Raw genomic sequence first — 26000 nt, 5'->3', positions numbered from 1 at the left:
AACTGAATTGCAATCGGGAAAATCGATGAGACCAAATGTATGTATACGAGCATACACCCGTGCTCCGCACGGAGTTGAATGGGTGGCAGAATGTGGATGAGGCATAATGGTTGATGTTATGGGAAGCTGGGGAGGATGTCATTCGGGATGTGATGCACTATGGTTATCTGTCCTTGGTTTTCTAAAGGACCTCCCTGCAGATGACATTTTGGGTGAGTGTCTTGTTGCTGAATCGTCCTTGTGAGGAATTATTGTCCACTTTGATAGATATATATATAGGAGTAACCTCTTACACGTGAAAATGCAACATGTAGTTGGCCATGGGAGAACACACGGGGGGGGGGGGGGGGGTGCTGGGAGGAATATTCAAAGTTTGTCATGTTTGGCCCTGGGATTTGTTGATTGTCATCAAATCTGATGGGGCAAGTTTAACATGATATAGGCCAAGACTGAACAGGAGCAGTGGAGGGTGACTGAGAATCAGAATGCAAATTTCAATGAATGGCACTTTTTGGCGCACATCTGACGATCAAACACCGCTGGGCGCTTTAATTTGAAGATCATACATGCAAGACACAACACAGGTAACAATGGCGGTTGAGAAGCGTCAAATTACGTGCAGACGTTAAAATAAATAATATATTTGTAAATACAGTGTTTCTTGTTACTTTTTTTTTTTGGTCAAATTCACCTTCTGAGGTCGTCAGCATGTGCAGAAGAGGATTTTACATTGCAGACGCTGTTTTCTAAGAGTGGCATTATGCCTATTGGTGACTGTCTGTCAACGACAGACGTAATGACATCAGCGAATGACCGATGTCATGACAATTACGCCTCTCAGTGGTGACGTCACACGTCGCCATGCAAACGAACGTAAAAATTAGAAAATCGCCCAAAATTTCCAAACTTATCCGTCTGCCACGATCTCACATTGTCTTTGCTGTTCATTGAACCACAGAGCACCCGCATGGCGACAATCCGTCCGGCAGTTTTGGAGGAGATATGTCACGGGTCCTTTGTTTTGGACCGTGAAGGTTCAATATTTCCACCACGTGGTACAGGGTTATTTGCCAAATCTTCAAAATACCAAGAACCACGTGGCGATCTACAGTCTTCCCACCCTCGACGGAACTCTTACAGAAACGAGTCGCTTCACGCGCTCGTTCTGTGTGAGATTCCGAGCGGTTTAATCGCCGAGAACAGTCGGTCCCGATTGTCCCGTTACAACGGCCATGGCAGTGGCCTTGCTAATTTTCCCCAGCACGCGACACGCTCAGTCAATGAAAGAAGGGATGTGAACGAACTGAAAACATTTAACAAATCTGGGTTTATTTATACAACAATAATTGGGGAAGCACGTAAGGCAAAGCTATACCGGATAAGAAATGCAAGTATATACAGTTCACGACTTACGGACTGGTGTCACACACACACACCCAAAGAATTGGACCGAAAGGTGTTTATTTGGACAGCCGGCTGAAGATCAGGATAGCTGGCTACCTGGCCGCGAGCACGCGGCTGGGCATCCACTTCTTCTCGGGGGCTCCGTTTGCAGAAAGACGGGCCAGCGCAGCCGAACATGGCTGAGGTGAGACGAGTTCGTGTCTAGCTCGTGACCATGCGGAGGAAGAAGATGGCGACAACGAAGCCCAGCCAGGCAGACTCCAGAGACTCCTCCTTGCGTGGATCCTCTGCTCCTTTTATCCTCCCCGGCGTGCTCGCTTTTTTGCAGACATTCGTTTCGCCACCATAGGGCGTGGCTCAGCCCCTCCCCCACTTGGCGGTTTTTTTTCCAATCAAAACGGTGGGTGGGAGCTTAACCATCCCCCTACTAAGCGCATGGGGGATGCCGGCAGCTGAGGGCTTTCGCTTGTTTTTCGGGAGGTGGGAGTTGACCTCTCCCCCAGTGAGCGCACGGGGGGGGGGATGCCGGGAGCTGAGGGCTTTTGCTGTTCTGCAGCGTGTCCGCAACCAACGGGCATTTTGCGGCTGGCGTTGAAGATGAGGTTTTCCTAAAATACATCACAGCGCACACACACACACACAAGCATTTAAAGGCCATTTTCCCCGCTAAAGCAGGGGTTAGCCTTGCGGGCCCCATGACAATCTTCTCCACTTTACCCTGTTTTCTGCATCTCCCCTTCTTAATCCCCTTGCCCACATTTCCTCTTCCACCACATTTAGCCAAGTCTTTCTCTGTCTTCCCCGTCCTCTACTTCCGACTACACTCATTTCCAACACTCCTCTCACCCAGTCACTTTCATCCTTCCTCAACATATGACACAACCATCTCAACCTGTTTCTCTTCACAACCTCCATCACAGACTCTATTCCCCTCATCTTCCGCAAGTCATCATTTGTCTTCCTCTCTCTCAACGATACTCCACACATCCACCGAACCATTCGCATTTCCACCCTTTCCAGCCTTTGTTGCTGCTCCATGTTCAGTACCCATGTCTCACTCCCATAAATCATCGTACTCCTCACACATGAAGCATACATCTTTCCCTTCAGCTTCAACGACACTCTCCTCTTTGTCAGCACGCCACTCAGTTCCCGAAACTTCTTCCATGCACATCTCACTCTAGCAACCGTCGAAGAGTCTGATCCACCTTCTCCATTCAGCATGTCTCCGAGATAGCAAAATGTTTTCACCCCTTCCAGCTTCACACCATCTCCAAGATCCAACTCAACAATTCCTTCATCTGCTGCTCCCTCGATGCACACCTTACACTTGAATGTAGCTGCCACACTGGTTAATGACCCTCTCACCCCACTACATTTTCGATGAACCCATTCAGCACACATTGTACACTGAATGGAGTTCACTCCGACACCCTTCCTGCACACAGCACATGGCCACTTCCCAGTCCTTTCCACCTCACCACATGCTTTACCACTTGCCATCACCTTCGTCTTTCCGATATTCACCTTCAAACCTTTTGCCTCCATACATTCCTTCCACTTGTTCATCTTCTCCTTCAGTCCATCCACACTCTCTGCAATCAACACCAGATCATCTGCATACAGCAGCTCCCACGGTAAACCCTCCTTTACCCTCCGAGCCAGCACCTCCATCACAACTACAAATAGAAGTGGACTTGGTACCGACCCCTGGTGCACTCCTACCCTCACCTCAAACTCACCACTGTTCCCATCCTTCATCCTTACAGCTGTGCGTGCTCTCTCGTACATGGCCATCACTACTCTGATCAACCATTCCTCCACTCCTAACTTCCTCAATGCCCATGCCATTACTTCACGTGGAACCCTATCAAATGCTTTCTCCAGATCAACAAACCCCAAAAACAACTTCTTCCTCTTCTCCATGTACTTCTCCTGCAACTGCCTTACAATAAAAATTGCATCTGTCGTTCCTCTTCCTGGCATAAATCCAAACTGCATTTCATCAATCTTTACCTTCTTCCTTATCCTCTTCTCCAACACCCTTTCCAATACCTTCATTCCATGCTCCAATAACTTTATTGCTCTATAGGAGCCTCAGTCCAGAGGGTCACCTTTCCCCTTGTACAGAGGGACGAGGGTACTCGGTTCCCAATCCACTGGAATGCGGCCTTCTTTCACCACCAGATTACAGATCTGTCATTCTCTTCACACCCCAACTTCCCGCTGCCTTCAACTCCCGTCGGCCCTCCTGCTTTTCTACTCTTCATTGCTCTTGTAGCTTCCTCAACTTCCTTCTCAGTTATCTTCTCTGCTGGTCCTAAAACTGGGTTACTCTTGATGTTTCTATCCCATTCATTTTCTACATTCAACAGCCTTTCCATATATCTCTTCCATCTTCCTTTAATTCCATCTGAATCCACTTCATCCTTCAAGCAACTCACCCCCGTCACATAAAATCTCTCTCTCGCTATCTGCTTTGCAATCCTGAATACCGCTCTCTTACCCTCCTCCGAATCCAAGCGTTCTCCAAACATTTTCCTATGGGCCTCCTGCGCCTTTGCTACCTCTTTCTTTGCAGCCTTCTTGGCTTCCTTATAACTTTCATGTGCAGCCTCTTCTTCCACCGTATCCTTTGCCTTTTGCCATTCCTTGAACTTCTTCCTCTTCTCTTCAATCGTCTTTCCAACTTCATCATCCCACCACCATGTTTCCGAGTGCCTCGGTGGTCCTTTTGTCCATCCACATACCTCGCCAACGGCTCCCAATAGACTATCTTTTATTGACATCCAACCACTTTCAAGCTCAACCACATAATCTTCAACCATACTCAGCCTCTCTCTGAATGCTTCCTTCACTGTCGCCTCTTTCAACCTCCACACCTTCATCCTCGGTTGGTACTTCACCCGCCGAATTCTCCGCGCACCTTTCACCCTTATATCGCAGACAACCAGGTGGTGCTGCGAAACGGTCTCCTCCCTTGGGATCACATTTGTGTCCCGGAGGTTTCCCCTATCTCGCTGACGCACCATCAGGTAGTCAATGGTTGTCAACCCACCTGACGTGTATGTAATAAGCTTATTATTCGCTTTCTGGAATTGAGTATTACAGAGCAACAAATCAGCTCCATCAGCAAACTCCAAGATCCTTTCACCTTCTCCATTTCTCACACCATATCCATAACCCCCATGGACTCCCTCAAAACCGTCTGGACTCCTTCCCACATGTCCATTCAAGTCTCCTCCAACCACAACAACTTCCTCATCTTTCACATTTTCCATCAACTTCTCCATCGCACACCAAAACATGTTCTTCTCTTCATCGCTTCGACCGACCTGTGGGGCATATCCCGAGATGACGTTCACCATGAGCTTTCCGATCACGATTCTCACCATCATCAACCTTTCACTCACTACACTGTCTACAAACTCCTCAGTAAACATGACACCAACACCATGCACGCCTTCCGGGTACCCTTGCCACATAAACTTGTACTTCTGCCCCTGCCTTCCCTTCACCATTCTCACACCACTTCCCTTCCACCGTGTCTCCTGCACACAACATATGTCCACTCTTCTTCTGACTAATGTTTCAACCACTTCTCCAGATCTCCCTGTCATTGTCCCTACATTCCATGTACCAAACCTCAGAAACCGATCTCCACGTGGGGCATCAGACGATTGGTCATCATAAATGGAAAAATTTCCTCCCTTGCTTCGATCGGGTTCCCCACCTTGAGTTTTAACGAGAGGGGGTGAGGACCCTCACGGGGTACTTCGGGCTGTACCCTGCCCATCAGTTGTACTCATCATGGTTTCCTTTTGAGGCGATGTTTTTTATGGCCGGATGCCCTTCCTGACGCCAACCCTTTTAGTCGCCTTTTACGGCACGCAGGGATATGGTGTACCTATTCTGACCGGGGTACACACCGGGATAAATCACAGCGCATTTACATTGATTTACCCATTCGAGAAGGGAAAGGAAGCTATCTATAAAACGCATACTTTCCGAAATATCTGAGCTGAAGGACCTGAATGTTGTGTGCGATAGATTTCCAAATTCGTAACACTATGACACGGCCTCATAGCCTCAGGACTCTTACGCATTGACTTGTACATTGTGTGCATGCTAATACAAGTTACTTGTCAACTCGAGTCGAGACTAGTCAGATAAATCTGACGTGCTGTAGCTTTCGTTTATTATTCTTTTCTTCTGGCGCGACATGACAGCAGGAATAAAATAAATAAAAATGCAACAGTCAGATTTATCGGACAACTCCAGACAATTGTCGCAAGGTGTGTTCTGCACACGTTTTCATCGTATCCGGACCACGAGATTGCTTCGTTTTATGTGCGGAGAGATACGGTCGATGACATGGGCTGGCCTTGCTTACGATTCATTCGCCGCGGAGCAACATGTCCGCTGCGCTGGTCACGTCACCTCACCAAAATATTCCTGACATCGAGCAGTATGCAAGTCAAATTTTTATTATTGAATTACCAATAGGATTTAGTCTAACCAGTTGTTATTCCTTCGATGTCCTCCCGATAATCATATCATGAACACTCGGAATTTCATCGCAGTTTCCTCTGCTTGTCCTGCTTCGGGCTCGAACTGGTAAGGCCGTATTCCATTTCAAGCTGCCTGAACTTCACCTCCCACGACTACGTTATCCGACAATTCTCCATCTGATTCAGACCAAAATCCTTCATTTCTCACACTCACTCTCGCTTCCAGACAAATCAAAGTCCATGTCATCCATTATTCAAAACCAAATTTTTTTTTTTTTTCCAGCAGAAATGAACGAAGCGTTTGAGTCGACCAATCGAATGTGGAAACTCACAGAAAGCCAATACAATCACGTAGACCACCAACCCGAGTAATTTACGAGCAGCCTTTGTTCTGGAGATGACGTCGTGTGGGTTTACGCCCCTTTCAGTAGATTTTTGGCAGAATTTTTCGGGGTGTTTCCGAAGAGGTTTGTTTTATTAATTTTACATTTTACAGAACGAGTGGTGTGAAAAGTCAGATCGGACATCACGATGAAACTCCCATGGGCTATATATATATATATATATATATATATATATATATATATATATATATATATATATATATATATATATATATATATATATATATTTTTTTTTTGTAATTTCAGTACTTTTGAGTGTTATCGGACCTTAAACTGTTATGGTTTACAGCAAGGGGGCTTGTATGTGGTCAGCAACCAGAGGCCGGTACAGCATGTCGTACAGGACACAAGTGTGCAAGATACGGGTGGCGTGTTCTTTTCAACCCATTTCTAGATTTGATTACATCGGCACCTCTTGTGTTTTTTTGTTTTTTTTTTTGTTTTTTCCCCCCCCCCCCTCCATTTCTTCATCTGATATTTCTATCTCCAGTCGGTCCTCGACTTTGAATGGGGTTACGTCCCGATAAATCCATTGTAAGTTGAAAATATCGTACGTCGAAAATGCATTTAATACATCTAACCAACCGAACATCATAGTTTAGCCGAGCCTACCTTAGACGTGCACAGAACATTTACATTCGCCTCCAGTTGGGCAAAATCATCCAACACAAAGCCTATATTATAATAGTGTTGAATATCTCGTGCAATTTATTGAATACTGCACTCAAAGTGAAAAACAGAATGATTGTATGGGTACTCACCATTAACGTACACAGCTGAAAGCACACTGGGCCTGAAAAATATTTGAAGCATTGAACTAAAATTAATTGCTGTAGGATGATGATGGGATGTTGGTGACTGTCATCAATTTCTCTCTTCTGAGGCTCGAATAGCTAGAAGAAGTCACTGGGGCATCGACACTTGTTGATGGTTTCGCAGGCATAGTATTCTTCACGAAGATATCAAGTTTTGACTGTGCAGTTTTTCTTTCTTTTTTTTTTTCATTATATATTTCTCAATAGCAAGCAAGAGCATCCTGTATCTGCCTGTCAGCTCTTGCAAATCTCGAATTGACGTCCATTTCTTGTAACATCCGTATGCCACTGCTGATGGTAACAAACGCCTCTGCCATTTTCTTTGCTGTGAACTTTCTTGGTGCCTCTGGTATAACTTCTTCCTCTGCCTCAACTTCTTCTTTACTTCTTTCTTCCTCCAGTTTGATCAGCTCCTCATTGGAAAGCTCTTCAGCCTCAATGCCAACAAGCTCATGAATGTTCTTCGCAATGTCCAATTATAATTGTTTTCCGAGCACCAATATCTTGTTACTTACTATTTCATCAACAGAATCTTTGTTAAAGCATTTGAATGTGTTCACGTATCTTCAAAACTTTCTTCCAAATGCCGGTCATTTGGAACTTCTTCCCATGCTGCAGTGATGTTCCAGGTAGCATTTCGAATGTTAAAACCTTTCCAAAACTCTGGGACTATTTGGCCAGATTGTCGCTTCAACAGCTTGCGCAAACATTTGTCCTAAATCGTCTGCTTTGAACGCAGCTATTGCGCCTTGATCCATTGGTTGAATGAGTGCGGTTGTGTTCGACGGCAAATACACATGTTCGGTGTATGAGTATCGCCTTCGCACCCTTGTAAAGTCGAAAAATCGTAAGTTGGGGACCGGCTTCTTTTTCATTCCGAACCTCCATCTAATTATTATATCCGATCGTTCCCCTCAATTCCTGACACAGATCAGGGTTGGCCCCGTGCGCATGACTGCAGAATCGGGCGAACGTGAGTGCTGACCACGTGGGCCATGCCGGATACGTGCATACTGTACGAAACATGTTCGATGGCAGGCGGACTAGCGCGCTGACCATGTGCACAATGGCGGAGTCGCGTGCAGCCCGTGATACTTTATCGTACAGAACAGGGCACGAATAACACATCTTTGGTCGGGTCTGTGCATGGGGTTGCAATAACATCTTGCCATCGTTTTTCGCTCACCACAGCGGCAACAAATGCCTCCCGCAGATGGCAGACATCCTCCCACACGTCCGTCACGATGCAGTTGCTAACAGGCAGAGGCATGCTGTGTGGCGCACCATGGAGCAGGCACATTGACCAGCGTGGGACACGGCACGGGATTCGGTGCAAGGCGATTCATGGTGGGAACTCGAGACAGCTCTCCCCCCCACCCGGCCCGCAACAGCATGAACAGAGTGAGATACGCACCTTCACCGTGCCTCCTCGACAGAACGTAGTTTGCCAAGGGTGCTGGAAATGTGAGACAGTGGAGCATTGCATTCAAAAAGCAGGAGTTGCCACCATTCTTCAGACCCTCACCAATGCCTCCAATTCCTTGCCATTCCAAGGACATTTCAACTGGTGGGTGAAGCTCCAGGGTAGGAACATGCTTCCCATTCAAATAGTCATCTCAAATATGGTGTCTATATATCTTCTTTCGGCTGCTCCCGTTAGGGGTCGCCACAGCGGATCATCCGTATGATCCACATAGTGATTTGGCACATGTTTTACGCCGGATGCCCTTCCTGACGCAACCCTGGTCGCCTCTTACGACACAGGGATATGGTACACCTATTTTAACCAGAGGATACACCGGCCCAGTATACTGGTACTCATTTCGCCGACCTCGGAAGGATGACAGGCTGAGTCAACCCCCTGGTGTATTAATTCAGTGGCCCAACGGGGCTTGAACTCAGGATCTTTTGGATCCCAAGCCGCTGCCCCAACCACTGCGCTAACACCAGGCTTTTATTTATATATATATATATATATTATAATATATATATTATAATATATATAATATATATAATATATATAATATATATATATTATAATATATATAATATATATAATATATATAATATATATATATATATATATGGTTTTGTCGGCTAAAATTTAAAAAAAAAAAAAAAAAAAAAAAACTTTTTGAACAACAACAACTTCCGATATTTCGTCACGTGCCCAAATTAAGCCAATAGCGAAATGCGTCATAATGTATTGTACTATTGTATTTACGATATATCGTGTTCGCGTGAACTACTGAACTTTTCTAAACTTTAAAGCAAATACCCGAATATATTGTTACTGGCCGAGGGTCGGCCGCCAACGGAGCCGCAAGTCGAGTCGGCCCGACCAATTGCCCGGATAACTCCGAGTGACGGGTCCTTGTACAAGAACCTAAATACTCCAATCGGCAGATCACGTGGGGTTGGATCGATTGCCAATCTTCAATGTACCTAAATACCCACGTGATCCAACTACCGGGGTATTTCACCCTCGACGGATCTCATACGGAACAAACCGCCGAGGCGAGCCTGTCCGTGCGTGATTCCGAGCGGCGTAATCGCCGAGAACCGTCGGTCCAAATGTCCCCCTATTACTGCAAACCAACGGCTTTCTAACTCCCAACACATGAAATGTTCACTGTTCAGTCAATGAGGGAATGGACGAAACGAGCAGGTTTACATTCACACAAGGACAATGGACATTTATTATAATGAAACACTTATGCAATTGAATAAGGCAAAACACATATGCAATTATACAAGCAACAAAAGAACTACAACCGTCGACTAAACTACTTCTTATGTACACTTTGTACAGTCATTTACACTTAACAGCAGTTCCTACTTATTAGACGCACACGCACACGCACACGCACACGCACACACACACACACACACACACACACACACACACACACACACACACACACACACACACACACACACACACACACACACACACACACACACACACACACACACACACACACACACACACACACACACACACACACACACACACACACACACACACACACACATACACACATACACATACACACATATACACACACACACACACACACACACACACACACACACATACACATACACATACACATACACACATACACACATACACACATACATACACACATACACACACATACACACACATACACACACATACACATACACACACATACACACACATACACACACACACACATACACACATACACACATACACACATACACACATACACACATACACACATACACACACACACCGGTGGCTGAGGCCTTTGCCCTTTAATCACGAGCTCCAGCTCGGAGGACAGGTGAGCTGAAACTCAGAGCTTGACTCGAACCTTTCCACCTCGTGTGGTCTTCAACTTGTCCGGTCCTGGGCTCCAGCGAGTTGAATCCAAATCGCTGTGAGCCGCGTTCCTTCTCGAGCTCCCGCGAATCCTCCCGCGCTTCTCAACACGTGCCGGTGAGACGAAGCGCCGATCCTTCCTGTCGATCGTCGCTTCCCCGAGGAACCAACTCCAAGAAGAGGCCGATGCGTCGCACCAAGCCGGGAAACAAAATGTTGAACGACAAGCTCCATGAACCAAGAGGAAGAAGCCTCCACTCGCAGCTCGAGCTGAACAACCGGCTCAAGTTCCTTCCAAAACAAAGCAGCAGCTGAAGCTCACTGAGCCATCTGAAGCAAAAAGCTTCCGAAGGCCTCAAGCCAAGTAGAACCCGATGGCTGAACGACTGCTCTGCTCTCTCCAAAGCAAAAAAGTTTACTCCTCCCACGGGACTCAGCACACGAACTCTGCCACAGGATTCAGAACGGGACTCTTTTCGAACAAAGACAAGATGTCATCTTTATCCTTTGCACCCCCTCCCCCGCACCCGGCGTGACTCATGCCCTCGTGATCTATGCCCCCCGCTCAACCACGGGTGGGAGGGAGTTGTTGTCACCGCAGGGTTCTTCTTCCTCTTCGCAGAACAGGGGGAGGGACGTCTCCATTGTTCGCTCCCTAACTATTAAATTGATCCGCAGCGCATCTAATTGATCTCTGAACATTTAAACAATGAAAGGTGACTGGTGAGCTATCTAGGGAACATGCAATTATCGACATAGCTGACTAAGGGAACCTGTATGTTGTGTGCAATTGAATTCCAAATTCGTAACAATATTTAAAAGTTCATGATAGACGCTCTCAAAAGGCACCGTACATGTGCTCAGTATTTAAGGAGTAACCCCTGGTAAGTTTAAATGGAGTTCCATAGTAACGTGGATTTTCAGGAGCCCAGTCGGAGCATTTGTGTCGGTTAATTGAGTCATTTAACTTGAAGCTGGCCTCATCGCTCCAAACAATTTTGGATGGAAAGGCTGCATCTTCTTCGCATTTGCCCAGGTACCACTCACAAATTTCAGCTCTCCGGTCAGGATCATCTTCATTTGGAGCATGGATTAATTTTGGAATGTAACTTTTCCAATTAATTCGCTTCAAAATGCGATGGGCGCTTGATTTTGGGATTCCTGTCTCACGAGCCATTTCTCGTAGAGATTTCCATGGGGATCGGTGGAGGGTTTCCAGCAACTGATTTTCCTTTGTGGGGGTGGTTGACCGTGGGCTTCCTGAACGCTCCTTATGGATGTCATGCACAGTTCCATCTGTTTCAAACTCATCTCGGATGCGAGCAATGGTGCGTCGCATTGGTGGAGCAGGGTGAAAATGTCTTCTAAATTGTCTTTGCACTTCCACGATGTTTTCGTGCTTCCAGTAGCACTTTATGATAAAATTTTCTTTCTTCAAAACCTAGTTGACCTTCTGCCACTATTGGGCTCAATTTGATCTGAAAATAAATGAAAAATTCAATGACTTATGAGGAGCCAAAATGTGAGTACATTTTTTGGGACACCGTGTGTGTGTGTGTGTGTGTGTGTGTGTGTGTGTGTGTGTGTGTGTGTGTGTGTGTGTGTGTGTGTGTGTGTGTGTGTGTGTGTGTGTGTGTGTGTGTGTGTGTATATATGGCATCAACACCATGACATCACAATACAAGTTCAACAATGCACCGGTGTAGATCCAGAAGGCCAAAACGAAAATGCACCTTTGGTGGTTGATTCACAATGGGGGTCTTGTCAATGCTGCGAGATGCCTTGAGCAACTCCCTTCATTTGAGAGCATCTCCCAATCATTCCTCATCATGCACTTCACAGCGACATTAATGCAATGACGTGTTGTCAATTTAGTCTGGCTGATTGCTCCTTCGTCTCCAGCCGTTGGTGAAGAAAACATTTCATGGTGCTCTCGTCCCTTCAGTCTGGTTAGTCAAGTGCAAATGGGTCTTCTTTCCATGCTGATCCCACCAATCCCATTCTATGGTTTCACTGGATAGTCGATCGGGACAGTGGGAATCTCGTTCATCCATTCATGTATCACGAGTTCGATGACGAGGAATTTGACTGATGGAGTCTGAGCGTAGTCCGAGCCCCGAACGCTTGCTTGTCCCCACCAGGGTGGGATACCCCCCGCCTAACCCTCAAGGCACCATAAACATGCTGTCAATCCATCATCGTGCCGCCACTTTGCACCTTTTCCTGCAGACGCTCCAACACGTACCTCATTGAAGACGCTGTTCGGTGCCGATACATGATACCGAGACATCGGCGGCATCATTCATGCCGGGGGGTGGAGGAGTCGAACGCACCGATCGTCCCTGCCGTCTGGACGCTTGATCCCACGTAGAGAAATGCCAGGAGACTCGAATGCGTGCCCTGTGGGAGAGCCGTCGAGACCTCCCCAATTAGGTGAGCCAAGCAGTCATATCAGGGATGGGAAAAGACAGCAGACCCCCTCAGGTGCATTGTGTGCACTCTGCCCTTCATATGTCGCTCAGCTGGTTGGACCATGGTCAACCGAGTGACTCGTCTCGTCGTAAGCGTCCAGTCGTACGTCCTAATTGCAATGCAGCACTTGTCTGGAGTTAAGATGGAACCTTCCACTGATGCCTGTGGGTAGTGCGTAGATCACTGAAAATCAGAGCGGTCCTCTCCACAACCATCACGGTTATGAGCCAAAGGTCAGCTTGACTGGCCTCGTCTGCGGAGCATGGCAGCAGATTCCGGCGCCCAGACTCCATGCCAGCTCAGAGCAACAGTCAAGACAAGTGGCATGTTCTCGCTCTCGAACTTTCTTTTCACCCAGTCGACAACATCCGGAGTGTCGTAATACCTTCGCTTCCTCGCATGCTCATCATGGGATGTCCCAAGGTGTTCGTTCGCTTCCCTGGGTGTCAGCAATCGTTTGTATTCAAATACATTCCCAAAAAATTGGGTACAGGTGGAAGCCATTTGGCCCATCAAGGTTGTGCCACATCGGCACCCCATTATTCACAATCAATGAGTTTACCAAGTTAAATTCACTGCTGGTGGGGATGTGCGGGTGGATTTGTGGATAATCGTGGAGCAAGCACACAAATCACCATCAGGGTGTCGTATCTTTACCATAGAATTCAGTGTTTGTCCATCATTGTGCAAACCACTTCTTGGGAGGAAATGCTTAAAGTTGAGAAACTGGGCCATGTCAATCAACAAATCATTGAACACCAGGTGGGGCTCATGCCCACAGGCTCGCTTGACATTGTATTTCACCACAATTGTCATGTAAATAACGGAGCAGTACCTTCAGGGTGAATGGAGCACGAGGCCCTCCCTCCAACGAAGTAGTGTCTGGTTCTTTGTGCGACAAAACGGACGCCGCTCACTATCGATTTTAAACCATTGGAAACTATCTCTTTGGTTTCCTTGAAGGGGTGACTCGTCAATCGTACTAAAAAATAGCACAATCCGATTTCTCGACACGCCCCGTCCCGGATTGTAACTTTAACACTGAGTGACCGTAAACCAGCTGACCCATTCACTTTGAGAAAGGAAGACATTTTACTTCCTAATATTCTCTCAAATTGTGAAATATAAAACCTCAATCCACAAATCTGTCAGGCCCAACTCGTGGAGAATTCAACAATTTTCCCGATTTGGTGAGATTCGAACTGTGACGTATATTTACATCAGAGACAACAAGTAACCGTGCCTGGTGTTGGCTTGATGTTTGGGTGGTGGGCTTGGTATCTTCGGGTCCTCAGTTCAAATCCTGCTTTGTTGTGGGATTGACTCAGCTTGTCATCCTTCTGAGGTTGGCAACACGAGTTCCAGCTTGCTGCGATGATTGAGCCATTCGAGTACCTGCTTCGGAGTGGTGACCTGTCCAAAGTGTAAAAACTCGACAACCACGTGCACTGCAAAGGTCAGATTTACCTGACTCAAACACTTTGCTCTCGACAAGTCAACAAGTATTGGTGGTAATACTTATCAAATTATATTTCCAAAGAGAAGAGCTGACACGAAAGTGTCTTCAGCACCTCAATGGAAATATTGCTCGATGGCGAAGGCGGCAATTTAATAAACCATGTGATCACATCGTCTCACGTCACACACGTCGCCACGAAGCTGCCAGCTCTCGTCAGGATGTTTGCTTTGTCCCGAATGCAGGTTCTTCGGACACCTAAACAGGTGCTCAGTCCCGAATAGATTTTGATATGTCCCAGCATACAGGGAGCAATGTCTCGTGGTGGAGTACTTTAGCACGGACTACCTCGTGGTGGTCTTCAGAACACGTCACAACATAGGACAGCGAGCGGAACATGCAGTTGCCATCTGGCGTTATAACTTTCATCTTCCGCATGTCTGGACGAGTGAGAAGCAAGTCATGACCACCAGCACTCTCTCCATTTGGTTTTTCAAACTGAAGATATAAAGCTGTGCAAGCATCACGCTGCCACTCTGCATCAACTGAGTGGAATTGAAATGGCTAAACTCTTCTCGCTCGGCGTTTCCTTGTGGCTTTTCATCTTGCAAAGTAGATTTACCTTCGTCAGTTCCAGTCTTCGTTGAGTTTGTCTTTCGCTTTGCAACACAGGCATGAAGCTTCATCTTGACTCTACCCCCTCAGATTCCTCGCACATCGGCCTCCTTGTCCAGTTTTACACCTCAGCTCCCTGAACAGCTCAGCTATTCAGCCTGCCTCTGCAACTGATCAATGGTATCCAGTGGCCCTTGACAGAAAAGATTCTTCTTCACCCTGCGGTGAGTTCCAAGACATCGACCGGCAACATCAAGAATGGTGGTCTTGAAGGCACTTTAACTCTTCAGGATCCGCTAAAGCGACCAGACCCCCCAAATCCCCACTCAGCCTGTTCGCAAACTCTTCAGCGGCCCTCTCATCCTTGAGCTTGCCGACATCCAGCGTTGGCCTGGGATGGTACCATTCTCCTGGATTGAAGCTGTAACTTCAGAGTTGCTACAATAGGTCTGGTCTGTATTGAACTGAGCACTCTGGAAGACCCTGCAGTTCTGGATAATCCTCCAGCGACCATCAACGAGTGCATGATCAATCTCCTTTGCCATACCACCAGTCTGTGTGATGAGACCATGAACCAGCCACCCAAAGTCCATGACTTATTGCAAAGTCAAGGAACTTTGTGCTCTTCTGGTTCACAGTTCCATACCCTTGGGAATCAAAACATGTCTCATAACCATCCCTATCGGTTCCAATCGATGCATTGGAATCTCTCAAGACTGGAAGAGTATCTCGGCACTGGGGGACTGATCAACCACAGACTCGAGCGTGAGATCACTCGCCTCAGTCGGAGCATATACAGAGACCAGGGAAATGAACCCAAGGAATGACGAATCCTTCATCTCATGCTCGTTGACCGATGTTACTTCAATTATCATTGGACAGTTGCATTAACTCCTTGGGCATGGTAACCAATAGGAGGTGTAACCACCTGCCATGATCTCGCCACAATCCGATCTGCAATGCTGATGTCCAAACGCTTGAGCTCAGATAACAGGGGATCGGACATTCCAGGCACCTACCTGAAGACCACTTCAAGTTAACCCAAGGAGACCGCAGTGTGGTGGATGACACCTCAACACTACCCCGACACGCACTACCGCAATCTGACCCGGGAAGGTTCCGATTTGGGTCCCGAAGGCTTTGCCACAATCCTGTCATTCGGCGAACTTCCCTGCGAAGGGCAGTTCTCCCACAGAGTTTTCAGAAATGTTTTTTTATGCTTTTTGGAATGTTTTACAGTGGCTGGAGTGCAAATCCCTCCACCCACCTTCTCATAAAAAGTAACCCAACTGCAGGAGGACATCTGCAGACACAGTTGGGCACTCGATATGGATGGCTGTTTGCTCACAAGGAACTCTTCCACCTTTTGTTCTCACACTCACAAGGATCTGTGGATCATTATGAAGGTATCAATGGATCTTCCTGCAATGTTTCTTTTCAGTGCACACAAGCTCAGACTGCAGTATACAATGACTCCACCAAACACCGTTGGTGATGGTGTTTCACTCTCATCAGGGCACATTGTACTTGCTTTGGAGGCGTGAAACGAAGGGCCATGGAAGGAACGGTGTCCTTGTATCCGATTACGTCTTGACTGTGTACTTGCATCACACACAGTGTATGTGATGTCTGTTCACCTGCATGTGATAAACAAAAACTTAATGATCATGCAAATGAACGATTATGGTTTCAGGGTGGAGAAGTTATAAGTTATTGAATATGAACAGACCAAGGTATGTACCGTCATCACAGTCTTTCCTCGACAGCACGTAGTTTGCCAAGGGTGGTGAACATGTGAGACGTTGGAGCGTTGCATTCAAAAAGCAAGTGTTGCCACCATTCTTCGGACTCTCACCAATGCCTCCAATTCCTTGCCACTCGAAGGACAGCTCAACTGGTGGGTGAAGGTCCAGGATGGGGACATGCTTCCCATTCGAATCTTGATCGACATGAAGCAAAACTCAAATATGGTGTCATATCTATTTGGCATCAACACCATGACATCACAATACGAGTTCAACAATACACCGGTGTCGATCCAGAAGGCCAAAAGGAAAACTCACCTTTGGTGTTTTATTCACAATGGTGGGGTCTTGTCAATGCTGCAAATTGCTTTGAGCAACAATCTCCCTTCATTTGAGAGCATTTCCCAATCATTCCTCATCATGCACTTCACAGCGACTTTTAATCAAGGAAGAAATAGTTGTCCTTCCTGGAAATGACTCGGAACGGTCTCCAGTCAGGAGGTTGCAGAGAAACTGACAGTGATGTCAGATCATTGGGCAGATGCGTGGAACTCTGCTGAGCTCTGGTCGGGATGTAATGCAACTCACTTATTGCCCTTCGCAGTCAGAGAATTGGCGAATTTTCGTATAATGCAAGATCATTTTCACTGTCAATTAACATTATCACAGGAAGTTTTTTTTATTCCAGATCTGAATACCTCAAGTCATAAAAATCTGTCCAATCAAAACTTAAATTTTGAAATTTAAGATGTCCATGTGACGTCCACTCAGAATTGGCCAGATTGCAGAAATGGATCTTTATGTCAGAATGCACAATGTTCTGATCATGTATAAACTCAAGAGCAGAAACCATCTGGTACATGATTGGCCAAGAGAATTGTTCAGAAAGCATGTCATTTTGAGAGAGGGAATTATGGAATGTTAATTTCAACGTACTCCATTGTCATGGCTGCGCAGTCATTCGACACTTGGAAATGGAACATTTGCACAACATTTGGATGAGAAGCCTTGAACAACAATCTCCCTTCATTTGAGAGCATCTCCCAAGCATTCCTCATCATGCACTTCACAGCAACATTAACAATGCAATGAAGTGCATCATGGGGGTCAACTGGAGAGGCTCACTGCTGAGGTCACAGTGGCCTCCGTCGTGTGCGGATGAGGGGTCTGACCGGGAAAGAGCATCCCTCATTTTGCATTGGTGGTATGGCCCAGCCCCGATCTCAAACGATCTCTCCTCAGCTAAACGGGTAACCCTATTGCATCTTGGACACTCTCCCGTTTGGTCAGATTGCAACCAGGGCGCACCTGATGAATCTCGCCCGACAGCAAAGCCTGACCCTTGTCCTGAATCTTCCGTTGTCCCTTCCTCCTGAGTGAGGTGCAAGGAGGGAGAAAGAGGTCGAGGTACCGGGTCCTGTCACGCTCGGCCGTTTGATCAACCCGGCCTAACTCTCTCGACGCGACAACCAACCACATGGCCAGATCTGTGCGGCTCCGTCAGCAGCCCACGGTCCCTTGTCCCTCGTGACAAATGTTTTGGGATCACGGGGCTCATGACTGAGGCCCCAGTGGCCTCCGTCCCGTGTGGATGAGGAATATGACCGGGCCGAAACGTCCCCCATTTCACATCCGTGGTGTGGCTCGGCCCCGATCTCAAACGATCTCTCTCTCCTCGGCAAAACGGGTGACCTTGTCACATCTTTGATACTCTTGTTAGGTCAGATTGCATCCGGGGTGTGCCCATTGGATAATTTCTCATTACCACCTGTGGAAAGACTACGCCCAGGGCCCACTTCCCTCGGAGGCGATGGCGCGTGAGACTCGGATCCTTGAACGAGCAAGCAGAAGGGTCGACAGACAATCTCGCTCCCTCCCCAGGATCGTGGACTTGTGTGTGGTGTGTTCCTACCCATTTGAACGCACCGGGCTTACCTGTGGCCTGGGGTTTCCCGACCATTCACGGCCATGGTCGCGGCCTTGTTCGCGCCAGTGGAACCGATTGGGGTTCTTCCGCACCGTCTTTCCATGGAAATGGGTCAGCGACCGAGCACAAGAACAGGGTCGACGTAGCTCCACTTTTTTCCCCCCACGGTCATTTACCTGCACAGTCTGCCCCCGATTGACCGCGGTGCGCAGGGACAACAGATCGAAGCAGCGGGTGGACAGAGGGGACAGGGGTAAGTAAAGGGTCGACAGAGCCCTCTTTTACACAGGAAAATACACCTGCGCCATTATTTGTGATCTGTGGCTCCTACAAACTGCAGTTAGAGGTGACGGGTGGGGTATTAGATATGGGAGGGGTGGAGGAATGCTTTTTCATCGGCAGGGTGGGTTACATGAGAAGCAAACGGGTTTTATTATTGACCCAAAGCATCAATTGTGCCAATCGAGCTCTTTGGTGGATGAAAGTGTCAGCAGGCTGCATCTATATCCATGTCTACACCTGCATGGACTCATCCCTTGAAGGGCATGGATGGGGTGGAGGGACGCCGTCTCGTGATGTGGTGTTTCATGAGTTACTTTTTTTTTATTATATATAAGCGAACGTAGTGAGCTTCATACTCAATACGTGCACATGAGAGAATAGGAAACAACAACACAATACTCTGGCAATTTGGAATACGTGTCATCGGCGATGACCCTTTTGCTTCCGGTTTTTGTTGTGGGGAATGATGCGTCCCGGGAGATAAAGGCATCTTCGGAGACATGAAAGACCCAAATATCAGACATAGTGTATATTTCCTCCACTGATTTTAATAAAGATATCTCCCGCATCATCAAAAAAATTTTAATCGTGATTTACATTATTTGTTCGCTGATCCCGAATCCAGGCCGAAGTCACCAGAAATTGCGTCAAAATCAGCTGTGCGGCGCTTACATGTACCACGGTAGAGTTGGCAAGTCTGCAGTTGTGAACAAGTTATTGGTAGTCAGAAGCGAATGTAAGAAGAATTCTACATTCGCTTCTCGGCTTTGCCGATTCCATATTACAAAGCGAAGTGAGGGAGTGGGAGGTGAAAAGGCCAATGGGGAAAAGCAAGATTAGATGGAGGCACCAGCAATTGATATCATGAAGCAATTTGCAAAAAAATTTTTTCGTGAAATGACTGGGTGGGGGTCGGGAGATAAAGATGGTGAAAGAGTAAGTGTGAGAAGATGGGCCAGCAGTGGGCAGGCTGAGGAGTACAGTCTCATAAGCAATGGATCATGCAGCAATTTCAAGAAATGTTTTTTTTTTGTGGGGGCTCGGGTATCTGGTGGAAGGGAGGTCAGCAGCAGAGATGTGACCCAAGTGCGAGGGCAAGCCGTAAAGACGGGCTGTCGGGGGCTTCTCCAGTGAATGCACAAAGCATATCCAGGGACATCAGCAAAGTCGGTTTGGAGATTTTAATGGCTGCTCGTCTAACATTGTTCACTCCTCAGCTTTCCAAAATGAGCGAGTTATGGGGAAATCATTTTCCTCTCGCTTCGACGGGGAAACCTTGTCTGCCTCATTGTGTGGTCTCTTGCTGTTGCACTAAGTCTTCGCGAGAGGTTATATTTCTACAGTTCAGCAGTGAATGCTTGTTCCAAGGATTGAGTATCTTTCAAATACGATCGTCATAGCTAAGATCTTAGCTGAGTATCCTTGTTTAGTGCAAACTAGATCTGGTCTGTAGCTTTCCGCTTGCTCTCCGGTGATTAATTTTTCCCTTTCACAGTTCCAGCCACTCTTCGGCCAGTCCAGCTAACATCTCACACCCTATGATGCCTCTGAATACGGTTGCGTTTAACTACTAGACAAACTGAGAGGACATGGAAAAGGGTTTCCAACTCCTCTCATCACTGCCTGCAGGTTCCGTCGGACTCAGGCCGTCTCCTGGTCAATGTGGCCCTGACTGGGTAGGTGTTGGAACGCAATTGGAGTGCTGCTCGCATGTGCCGAATTGGCCCAGCCTCAAATTGTGCAGCCAGGTGTTGGAGATCGGGTCATTGCGGAATGTTGCCACACCGAGACCGTAAACTTGCTGGGAGTACCAGCGTTTTCTAATCGTGTTGCGCTAACCGGTGGTCGAAACATTCCCGGACGCGTCCACCTTCAGCCCTAATCTGGTGAAGCGGGATTGGACGGAGGCGCCGGTGGAGGAACCTATCAAAATGATGTGGGTCACACTATCGAGAGAATGGACCAAGGCCCAATCTTTGGCCGCTCTAATCTGTGGGAAAGCGAAGGCGAGACTTGTCAATCCGATTCCACCGTCCCGTGTTTTTGTCAACAGAAAACCATCCGGAGTCTGGCAGGTGGAGCGCTCATTTATCCGTCATTCTGATTGTTTGGTCAATTTTGCGAAGCTGATTTTTGGGGGTGTCACTGTGCTAATTGGTGGAGCCTTGGGACGACATGGTTTTTGATTGAAGCAGCATGTGTCGTCGCTTTGACATTGTTTAGGGTCGAGGCCAAGTCTTTCAGGCAGATAATTGACGCTGGGCGAATCATGGTGCCGAGGTAACTGACGTGTTGTCCGGGAGCTAACATGTCAATCTCTTCTCCTTAAAGTCCAATTGTTGCAGCCATTGTAGATCATGCTGTAGTCATGACCGTGTTGCATGGAGAACCCTTTGAATTTGGCTCCGTTGAGGTCTCGTCCCGTGTTATCGCAAAACCGTTTGAGGATGTCCAAACTAACTTGCATCCCCTGTCAGCACCCACTGACTCAGGTCAGATCATCGGCGAATGCAAAACAAGCCAACCACACCAGACAAGTCCACTCATTCTCGCGCCATTGTCTTCTCGCCTGTTCGCCGGTGTCATCGTAATCCTTATATCGTCGCCTATCTCTCACCTGGTACATATCGTTCGCATTTGCGCACTGAGTCTCGTACACTCCTGCATTCTGTCCGTCGGCCCCCCCCCACCCCGACTTCTCTTGTCTTTCCACAATAGAACTTGATTCTGCTCATTTGTTGCGCAGTTTTCGAGGGCGTTCCTAACGTCCGAGTCGCCTGAGCCCCTTGCTCAGAACACGTATGGAATCCCGGTCCACGAGCTCACTGGTAAGATGATCGAGCACCGAGTTAAACAGAAGAGAGAGTGGGTCTCCCTGTTTAATCCCCTTTTGCAGCCAAATTTTCCTTTTCCCTCGTTTGTCAAATGCTGTCGAGGCCCCGACGAAGGTTCTGGCGATCAAGTTGATTGTGCTGGCCGGGATAGATTTGGAGCGTGGGGCTGTGCAAATGTGATTGTGGGAGACTCGAATGCTTTGGCAAAGTTGATCATTACCATGGCTCTCGTCTTATTTTGCTTCGCCTCTCTCATGATGTTGGCTCGGGTGGCAATGTTTTCACTGCAGCCTGGTGCCTTGATAAAACCTTGCTTGTGCGGACTCGTTTGACGGATCCAACGAAGCCTATTTTCGAGAATACGGTGGAATGTCCTCGCGATTGTCCAACCGATGGTAAGGGGCCTCCAATTGGTCAGATACATTAGTTGGTCAGGATCTGTAGTGTTTGAGATTAATATCGGTTGGCACTCTTTCACTTGTGGGGGTATGACACCATTGCTAATCCAGCTGTTGAACGGTATTTTCAGCAATTTGTGTCTTTTCCACGTCACGAAGAATCCTGGGTTTCACCCTTGTTTGGTCCTGGTGCACTTTCCAAATTTACTTGTCCCAGCGCTCGGTCAACTTCTCCCTGTGTGATGTATTGCTGTTGCCCATCTTGGTCTCTCTTCCCTTGAGGGTGTGGAAGCCGGCAAACATAAATAATTTGTCCTGCGACTCCCATTTGTTTTTAAAATCCTTTTCTATCACGTCGCTGCTGATGGTGCATTTTCTGGCTCGTTTGTTTTCGATTGTTGAGGCAAAACTTGTGCTTTTTGGTTTGCGTGGCGTTTCGAAACATTTGGGGTGGGAGTGACCGTAAGTTGTCTTCGGGAAGCGCTGAGCCCATCCTCTTGCTCTATCTCTGGCCCAATTACTTATTTGTCCCCGTATACGATCGTCGGCCCTGCGTTGGGCACTCATTTATTCCGACTTCTTGTAAGTCTTTCGCTTGCACGTGATGTACCACTTTCATCGATTGGGCTGGCAGCAGCCGAAGGCGGGACCAGAGTCAGCACCCATGGATCTTGCCCTCCGAGTGCTATCCCTCTAAGCTCGTACGTATGAGGTCCTGGGGTTGTTCGGTGTTCCGTTGCTATTTCCTTTCTCTGGGGTGGGTCCTTGCAATGTACCGACGTTTGTCACTTACCTGCTTGGCAGTTTTACCAGGAAGGTGGGCTGTGATTCGGGTGTTGACCCCTCTGATTTTGCCAAATTATTTTTTTTTTAAAAAGCCATCAATTTTTGAGTTTCTCTCATGGTCCAAGTTTTTCTTCTACAACCACGGCCCAGACCACAGAGTCGTTCTTGCCCCAATTTCTCGATCCGCATCTGATTCCAAACGTCAGGTTGGCGGAGCTTCTGGTGTTGATAAGCCACGAGTGGTGAAGAAGCGGTTATGGCAGATTGTGCATTCATGAAGATGCTGTGCCCCCCCCCCCCGCCACCAGAGTCGTGCTCTCACTGAGGGATGTGGCAAAGCAAGCCATGGATGCTGTGAGATGAATAGCTGCAGAAGTTACAGGTACATGATACCACTACGTGGTGGTGGGTTGCACGGACATGCCGACAGAGCGCGCAGGTCGTCCAACATCGCACCACAGGGACAGGAATAACTTCCATAAGGGTGATTGATGTCATAGTCATCGCCCAGTTCAATAGTTTATCTCGTTCTCGCCCAGTTCAAAAGTTTATCTCGTCCTCACCCAGTTCAATAGTTTATCTCATCGCCCAGTTTTGATCAAAATGGGGGCGTCCTGGGTGATCTTTTCGGGTAAATGCACATTGAACTGATTGTAAGATTCATCACGTTCTCCCTCTCTTCCAGAAATGTTTTATAGCCACTTACCAGTTGCAAGTTGAGTCGGGCAACAGTCCTGCCGGTGTCTCCTTTTCTCCTGAAGCACAGGTGTACGCGATTTCTGACACGAGTCTTTTGCATTCATTGTCGCTCACACAATGACCAAGTCTGTTCAGTACTGTTATTGAACTCTTGCTTCCTAACATTGAACAAAGTCCAATCCCTAGCGCTGTGTTTTTCCAAGGTTTTACATTTCCCTGTGATACGGTATAGACTGCATCTGAAGAGAGCGCTTCACACTTTCTTTCCTTAGCGGCTGATGGTGCTTCAGCAACGCCACACATCAGTGTTCTGTTGAAAAGTTTTGTCAGCGGAGGTGTTTCTGGGGTGGTTTTCTTCAGAGAATCAACGGTTGGAGGGCTCGGAATTTGGGTCTTCTCCATTTGTAGAATCTCCGATCGCAGCATCATTGCACTCGATCATACCTCCTGTTCATCCACAGTGGTATTTTTCAAAGCCACTACAGCATCATCAAATCTCAGAGATGGCGGGTAAATGAAATTCTCTGTGTTGTTCGACTTCTTGCCACAGCACAGGTTGTCCTTGTAGGCTTTTTAAAAAAAAATTATCCAGCAACTTCTGTGTGGTGTATCCTTCTATATCCCCAGAAATCCCACCACTGGCCAGGAATTCTGATTTGTTTCACTCCATTACAGATGCGACTGTGACTGGAATACGTTTTGCTACTACTTGGGAGTCTGAATCCCTGTATCGCTTCGAATGCTACCCTGTGAACAGCTGAGGGTGCAACGAAATCATATCCACAACTTGCAGCCTCAGCACCGTTGCTTCAAAGGAATTTCAAGCGACAAATATTGTGGTACATGCCCTCGGGAGCCACAAGGTCGTCCGTTCCTCGAGCAAGGGCCAGAATTTTCTGACTCGAAGTAGGATTTGGGTTCGCTCTCGCACATGCCACAACTGATTTGCTACCATTCATAGATAGCATCAGGTTCAATGGTTCAAACGATTATTCCACATTTGGATCGTTTCTTTTGAACAGAAAACACAGCGTTTGTCAACTATGACACCTCGAGGGCTCCATTTTAAAAAGCCAGACATTGAGCGTGTCTTTTTAGCTGGGCTTGGAGGTTTGCTGCTTTCATCCTGAGCCTTACGTTTTTTTCACAGCACTGAACTTACTGAGACAGGTCGAATGGTATCGCAGGCATGAATTGTCTGGGCAATTTTGAACCCTGTCAGTAGCTTCCTGAAACATGTCCGTTTGTTGACACTTTCGTCGATCCGAGGCATTTAGCACCCTTGACCACTGATCGTCGTCCTTGATGTGTTGTAGCGGATTATCATCTTTCTTCCGACACAGGAAACAAACCTAAAATGAAGAAATCAAGTGTAATAAATTCGTAAGGCAGTAAGCATGCTTGGAGAATAACACGGCACAAAATGGGTGTGGTGGTGGTGTTAGGTCATTGGAGTGCTCATTGAGATTTTGTCAAGACGGTATATTATGGGATTACTTTACGGAAATGGAATTATGCAGCATTGAATCTACTAGAATGCACTGGAAATAATTCCAGTGTGAGAATTTCAGCCCTTTGACACGCACTTTTGGGGGGCAATGCAAATGGGTGAGCATAGCCGGCGCACTTGGCGTGCACAAATGCACACTTGGTGTTGGTACGTATGGCAGCATGGCGATTTATGAGGTATACGCACCAGTGGAGTGCGGTGCCCCTCAATCCCTTATCAATTTCCTGTCTGCAAATAACTGGGTTAGAGAAAACAAAGTCGAGCCGTGTTCGGTGCAGTGTGTGTGTGTGTGAGGAAGTAAAGATGACAGTGAAAACCCAGCGCACGAGTTTGGTTGGCTTACGAGCACCAACACTTGGAGCGCAGAAAATTATAATGTATCGTATTGAAAATACCTCATCTTCCATGATAACGTCCCCTAGGAGCCCTCAAACTTCCATGGTAAAGACTCGTTTCACTTCACTGATCAACGACCCACTTCATGTAAAGACTTCCGGGTGGCTCCCGTGGTCAGGCATCCTCGTTACAAGAATATACACGCACGGTAACGAGGCTGACGGTCCGGCAGCCGGCATTTGGGCGGGGTCGGGTCAGTTTCCCCATCCTGAATGGGGTAATTGGTTCAGTGTTGAAGGATGCTGTCAGGGTCAAAGTACATGAAAAGACTGCTGTCATTGATATTTTCGTATTTGGCAATAACCGTTGATTATAGGAACCAAGTCTCATGCTTGTCGCTCTCGGGTTGAATGAATGTGGTCAAGTGACCCCA

General features: G+C 47.3%; 1 pseudogene; it reads right to left on the bottom strand.

Moving 5' to 3' along the window:
* Positions 1-7334: 7334 nt before the first annotated feature.
* LOC147008942 (uncharacterized) lies at positions 7335-25638 on the bottom strand (annotated as a pseudogene).
* Positions 25639-26000: the final 362 nt, after the last annotated feature.

This window comes from Eptatretus burgeri, chromosome 18 (assembly GCF_056783735.1).
Source record: "Eptatretus burgeri isolate ZD-2024b chromosome 18, Ebu_testis_v1, whole genome shotgun sequence".
Taxonomy (NCBI): Eukaryota; Metazoa; Chordata; class Myxini; order Myxiniformes; family Myxinidae; genus Eptatretus; species Eptatretus burgeri.
Note: the sequence above shows the minus strand (reverse complement) of the source record. Positions and strands in the feature narration are given on the sequence as shown.